We start from the raw sequence: 7,576 nt of genomic DNA on the forward strand, positions 1-7,576 counted from the left end.
TCAAGAACGTTTATTCTCAAAATCGTTTGTTTTTTTATCACCGACCCCAAAATACCATCGTAGTAATCGTGTAAACTCGAGAATTTAACCGAATATTTCTTTCTTCTTTAATTTGTATGAATAGTTTGCAACTCTACGTCCTTTTTTCGGTCCTTAAGGCATCAGTACTGAGAGTGAAAACAGAAAAAACACTAAATGATCCTGTGTATTACATCCTATCCTAGACATGAGTCCAAGCAAAGACACAGTGTTCTGTGCAGTGCCAGTAAACTCAGATCAATAGCACACTCAGCACAGAGCCTCAGCATTGCGGTCAGTTGCGTAAGGAGAGTGTTTCTCCACTTTGCTCCTACACCGGTGTGTTAGAGCTTCTCGCATTCATCCTCTACCTCAATTCATCCGAGACTCACCTCATCGGCTCGTTAGCGAGTCCTCTAGGACGCGAGTCAGGTGTGGTGGTGCAGGGAAGCGGAAAATGTGTTCAGCACGAGGTCACGAATCGAAAACCACCGCATTAAGCTAAAAACGGTCTAATCATTAATGATTCACGCTCCGCCCGGCGCACCAGAGCAGGAGCACTCGCGTTCTTTACTTAGAACCGTGTTGTTCCTCAGAGTATTAGCACATAACTTCAGAGGGAACTTTAAAGCTTTGGTGAATTACTTTGTCCATCATAGCGTGGTTTATTTTAAAAAGTCCCTCCTTAAGGGACAGGCTTAATCTACTTTAAATCAAATATTCCTGCTTTAAAAATTCACAACACTGATCCTCAGGAGGAAAACTGGGTGGCAGGTGACAGCATAAACATTCATTCATTTTTTGACATGATTTTAGAAATTCATTATAATTTTATTTAAAAAATAAATAAATAAAAGTAAATGTTTTATAAACTCCTTCATGTTTTATAAAGCAAAAACATTATTCCCTCACATCCATGTCACAGATTATTCTATGAGCTCATATAAAAGTCCCACCTCATATATAAGTGCCTCATATAAAAGTGCCACCAAGTAAATATTCCTCTCATAAAGTCATAAGTTATTAGAAATCATTATTAACTGTTAGGTTTGATGTTGGAGTCAAATAACTTAAGGAAGAAGACGTTTGTTGCAGTGTAGCAGTGACTAAATGAAGTGCATGTGATTCATCAGAGTCAAGAAGAACGCAGGACAAATCCTGCTCAAATTTATTATACTGTTTTTCCTGTTTGTAGTTTAAATGGAATTTTGCTTTAAATGCAAATTGAACGTAAGAACTGAGTATCACCCGAATACCCGTTGACGTTTTTTTATGGGCGGAGCTTAGGTGGAGGGAGAAAGATTTCCCTGACCACTTTACAAGCGGTGGTTATCAAGTTTTGTTAGTTTGTTTTTAAACAATGACTGGTCAAAATTTACCTGACTATGTTAGGTCACTTACTGTCCAGGACCGCAAATGTGATTTGACAAAATTAACCTTAACGGACGGAACCAGATTAGCCGAGCCGTACACGCTCACTCAATGGATGGACAATGGACTACACCTATCCGAGTGCTTCTGGCAACTGTAGAAAGGGAGATGACAGGGAGAAAGGGAGATGACAAACAGTTTCCGTTGTTTAGTCTCCGGTCGTTAGCTAGAATAAGCTTAGATAACTTACACGCTAAAAAGTTAGTTAACTTGTTCCGCAATTTCTGATGAGGTGGGCATGCATAAGAAATATTTAGATTATCTGATATGAAGTGTGCAAACACGAGCATTTTTGATGATAGTTGCAGCAGGTATGCGATAAAACTTCAAATTGGAGTCTGTACTCTGTGGATTCTGTCACCCAACAACACAACAAGACGACATTTGTGTTCCTTGTGTAGCCGACTCTACTGGTTTTCCCTTTGTTTTGCTGCCAGCTAGCACTGTGACGTAATCGTGACGTCAGCCCAAAAGGGTCTATACTAAAACTGATTAAAGGTTATTTATTTAGTGTATAAAATAAAAATATTCCTCTATGATATTTAATTTTTCAGGGGAATGAGCTCATTCTGGAGTGGGATCTGAGTTGAGGCAGTCTGTGTTTCTTGTGCGTTATTTTAGAAGGCTATAAAAAGGAATTATTTTATAACTGCAGTGAATCCAATTGGATAAGCGTGTAGCTAGGTTTGCTTTTACACTGAGGTGTCCAAGTTAAACCAAAAGACCTGGCAAGCTAAAGTGTGGCAATATATTAATCCACATCCTTTGAAAAATGAGAAATTGGCTCTCTCTAGCTGTGTTCAGCAAATATACAGGACATAAGATCCGAGGACAGAGATGGGCTTCTTGTTTATTAAATCATACAAACATGCAAATTCAAAAGGGCAAAGGTGTAAAAATAAATAAATAAATAAATAAATAAATAAATAATAATTTTAAAAAATTAAAAATAATAATAAAATAAAACTAAAATAAATTAAATTAAAAAACATTTTTAATGTGGCCGATTATTTCACACACAAGAGTCTTTAAATACTCAAACTAAACAGTAATCAGAAGAGCTTTATCGTGACACACAAAAGAAAATAGCAACAACAAAACCAAGGCAGAAACAAACCATGAAACACACGTGGCTACATAATCAAAGCAGGGAAAACACTGGGAAAAAAGCGGCAGCAGAAACGCTGCAGGGAAAAAGTCAAAATGTTAGGCTATATATGCTGTAGCGAATCTAGCTCAACATTTAAATATTTAAGTGTAATTATAACAGGTTATAATTAATTATAAATATTCAAATGGGGGTTCTTAGAACTAATTGTCAGAGAATCAATAACACAATTATTTGATTTGTTCGTCCAGCGAACAGACAGTATAATTATGTATTAATTCCAGGGAAAGTTATCTTCCTGGCCAAGAAAGAATAACTACTTTATAAAGTACTAGCTGTAATTTAGCACGTAGCAAGAGCAATGTTCAGGGACCCCGAAATTGTGAGCAAAGCACAGAGACAATCACTTGTGAATAAAATGCATTTAATAAAACAAAAACACACAACACATACTAACTACAACACACATACATAAAAGACAGGATAAGGATTATAGAGAGGGGATAAGTAGGCGAAGAGAGATTGAGATTAAGGAAGAGAATACGGAGGAAATCAGAGCGAGCGAGAGAGAGAGAGTGAGAGAGAGAGAGAAAGATATAAGGAAACAGAGAAGAGATCAAATATGGCAAGTTTCAGATCGAGTTTTAGTTACCACGTGTGAGAATCGTCAAGGTAATTTCGCCTTAATAAAGGGGTTTCAGCTTCAAATTGCGGATCTAAAATAATTGGTAGCTTTTACTTGCATTGGTTTGTTGATAAGAGTCCTGATGTAGTGGATCAAGGAGGTTCGGAGATTCAAAGTCCTCGGCGCAAGCAAGAGATTCTGCTGGAACGAAAAAGGTTTCGGTGTTGCAAAGTTCCTCGATTGAGTCTCAAGAGAAAGTGAAAGTCTTGTCCCGAAGAAAGATCGGCGTCGAGTCGGGGCCGATAGAAGAGGTCTTGCCGGGAAGAAAAGGCGCACGGGGGCCCCCCCGACTGCAGAGCAGAGAGGGGGTTGGCCCCCACGGGGCTGGGCCGAGCTGAGCAGAGCAAAAAGCTGCGCAAAAAGCCAAAGCTAAAAAAAGCCAAAAAGCTAAAAAGCTACGAGAGATGGGTGCTTAGGGTTTTTATTGATCCCTTGGTTTTTCAGAGTGACCAATCCAACACCTGAACTTTTGGAGGGAAAAAGTTGTCTCCGCTCCGTCACTCATTTGCATACTTTATGGTGGAGTCAGGAATGGATAACGTTTCAATTAAAGTATCGTAGGCTCATATTATGTACTTAGGTGACCATATGGCCTACACTATTGCTTATAAAAGTAAAAGAGGATCATTTTGATAGTAGACACGAAAGAGACAGTATGAGAGGAAAGGAAACTGGGTATAGGCAATTAAAACATACATTCTTATCTTATAAAACATGATTCTGTTTCATGAAAAACACCGAACAACAGGTCATGAGTGGTAATACCACCATAAAAATATAAAGGCAAAAGGGGAATACATATACAGGTGTGTTAGGCATGGGTCAGGTAGGGTTTTACTATTGTTTTATTGAACCTTGAATCAAGGACCTCTCCTTATGTGTGTGGGGGTCAGGATGAGCGTTTCCAGATGCTTTGTGTGTGTGTGTGTGTGTGTATATGTGTGTGTATGTGTGTGTATGTGTGTGTGTGTGTGTGTGTGTGGGTGTGTGTGTACCATTGATTTGGTTTAGATTAGGGAATTCTTGTTGACTTTTAAAGGCAGTAAAACTGCTAAGCGCAGGGTGATTTGCATGTTAAGGTCACAAGTTGATGGGAAGTTCCAGAGATGTGAGGCTGGGCTATCAATACTGATGGTTTCCAGAACTCCAACATTCATGGAGGCAGGATTCCTCCTTTGTCTCCAGTCTCATTGGGGGGGTCATTGGTTATCCAGAGCCATCAGAAATCCTGGAGCCTGGCTCCCATGAGTTACAGCATGTCGGTTGAGGTATAATGAAACGACTATAAGTAGTGATAGCTCAGTTGTGAGCTGTGTAATAGTTAATTGAGTTTTTGAGAAGGATGCAATGGACCCCATGAGCAAGTGAGCCAACCTGGAGATGCTACAATGCTGTGCTAGCACTGGGGATATAATGTTATAAGTTAACAGTGGCTAATAAACAAACAGAAGAAATCCAATGTTATGCTTCTAACTGATAAATATCAATAGTTAAATAAATAAGTTTGACCAATGTTCACCTGTTTGTTTATTGTAGCCAACGATGCTAGGAAATAATTCAACTTCTGTGCTAACAAGCTAAACTTCTTAGTTTTCTCATTACTCATCACATCTGCCCAAAAAAACCCTACCACCGGATATCGTAACACCTTTGTTATGTTTTGTAATAACCCAGTGCTCTAAACATTACCCTGACATGTTCAAGCAGGTTCCTTCTTTAGAACATCAGGAGGATTCATCCATCCAGGATTATTTCTCCTCACAGAAGCCACTCAGGTGCTGTAGTTCAGACTTGTTTATCATCTGGAGATGGGACTACTGCGGCTCGCTCTCAGCAACATGTCCCCTGCGTGCCATCAAACGCCCTGCAAATGATCCAGAATCAGCTTCGAGGAGAAGATTTGTTCTCCCACTTCACCACATTACTGTGATACTGATGTTTCAATACAAAGCCAAAAATGAACCACTTCACCAGAACCACTTAACTTTAAGCTTCTAGCGTTGCTCGAGTTGATCAAACATCCCTCAGGCTTCAAGGAAAGACATGCATTACAACTTTTCTGCGGGGATGATGGATTTCTGTAGACAAACTCAGAGGTGATCATCACCCTGGTTCCTTCGACAAAATTCCAGTAGGATTTTTCAGTCGGCTTTTGGTTTGTTGACGAAAATAAGCTAACAAAGGTTTATGATTCTTACAAAATTTGGGTTAGGGCTTAGGGTATCAAACATTTAGAAAATATTAAATGCAATCAGCAGTGGTGGTGTTGTTCTTTAGGCTTCTCCCTGTTTGGGGTTGCCACATTTGGGATCATGTAGTCTGCATGTTTATGCCAGATGTGCTTCCTGATGCAACCCTCCCATTTAATCCGGGCTTGGGACTGAAAGTTAAGCCTTCATTGGCTAGGTCAGCGCCTTGCCCAGGAATCGGACCTAGGCCGCAGCAACGAGAGCACAGGATCATGCTCCTGGACCGGCTTAATCCAATGAGCAAAGTGTAAAACTAAAATTAGGCTATAAACTATAACCTACTCCACACACACCCATGTGATTTCATCTGCATCACCACTGAGCTTCAACTCTTTCAGTCTTTATTTAAAAATATGCTCCATGATTAGGATCCACTTTGCTTTTTTTGTGGATGAATCTGAATGAATGAAAAGGTTGCAAGACAGCAGACGGTACGGTTTGATTGCGTTCAGCAAGTACAGTTTTAATCCACTCTCACAGTTACTGACTTTCCCGTGACATCATCTGAAAAGTTTAATGGAAATTTAAACACCAGAGCCTGTTAAAAACTCTGCTGTTCTTTAGTCCGGTCCAATAATAATAATCCCCCATGATTCTGATGTTTTTTGTTTAATCAGTGTAAGAAGGTTTACTGTGTCCCTGCAGAGAAAGTTTTATGCTTAAACTTCCTGCCAAATGAAATTCATCTTCCTTTATTTAATGAGCCTGGAATGTCCCTGATAACAAAATCAATAATTTCCTTCAGATTTCTTAAACAAGCAGAAGCCAGAGCTGAAGTTGAGTTTTTTTTTTATTTATTTAGATTTACCCTTGAGGTGTTAGTTTATGAAAGTTATCACATGATTAAGAGTAGAAGAAAACAGTGAACAGCTTAACGGCTTAACTTACAGAGAAGGCCTAGAGGGAATGATAATAACAAGGTAAAGAATATTGCTGAGCTTCTTCTGTATATTCAGCGTACAATCCAATTCAGGAACTAAAGTTGTTGTTGTTGTCCTTCGGCTGCTCCGTGTTGAGGGTCAACATCACCCGAGCATCACCCCCCCTTTTTTTTACCAGGCTTGGAACCGGCATCAAGAGTGGCTTTATTGGTTCTGGGCCACGGGACCACCAGAGACGATTTCTTAACGCTCATGAATGTCTTTTGGTTCTAAAACACGCAAAGACAAATAAAGTTTGAAAGTTTTAATCAGGAAGAAAAGGTCACATTTTAGTTTTAAATTATAATCACAGGATTGATTTCCGACTCAAGTGTGTGTTATGTCAACGAACAGAAAGGTAACATCACATCATATGACAATGAGGGCTGTGTAAAAAGGTGAAGCTGGATGTAGAAATGAATTTATTTTAAGCAAAACAATTGAACAATGTCAAAAGATCAAAACTCAAATGTGTCAAAAGTTTTTACTAATTTACTCAGTGTGTGTGTGTGTGTGTGTGTGTGTTGTGTGGGTGAGGGGTTTCTTTCTTCTACAAGGAACAAAAAAACCACCTAATTGTTCAGATTTCTTCTGAATTTCTGACTTCTGACCTGTAAAAAAGTCACCAGAGGAATAATCCAGCGAAGCTGCTAACCCTCAAGCTCCTCTTATGAAAACACTCTGGTCCTCTAAACACCTCAGGATCTCTTAAAGGAGCTCTAACCTTTTCACAGCTCTGCACTTTCACATAGCTGCGATTGCATTACGCAGATAAATAGACTGATAAAGTGCTGATGGCGAGCCGCTTGGCGAATAATACTAAACCTGTTAGACGGTGTAAAGGCTGAGGATGTTTTATGTGGTATCTTTGGAGTCCCCAAAATGCCATCAATTTACGATGCGGATTTTAAAAGCCTCCTTGGAGAAAAGAGTCGTCTTTAAAATAAAGTTTCTGGAGACTTCGCCTTATTTTTTAGTGCTCTGTTCTGGAGTGTTGTGTGCTCTGTGGTTATCAATAAAAAAAGTCTGGAGGTCCAGGTTGTGTCTGGTGGGGCCTGGTATAGAGGTGCAGGCGGAAGGCATGAGGGTGATGAGGTCTTGGGAAGGGGTGGGGAGGGTGGATTGGTGGTAGGATGCAGTCCTAAATCTTAGCTGAGTGTGGAGA

This window comes from Hemibagrus wyckioides, linkage group LG02 (genome assembly GCF_019097595.1).
Source record: "Hemibagrus wyckioides isolate EC202008001 linkage group LG02, SWU_Hwy_1.0, whole genome shotgun sequence".
Lineage (NCBI taxonomy): Eukaryota > Metazoa > Chordata > Actinopteri > Siluriformes > Bagridae > Hemibagrus > Hemibagrus wyckioides.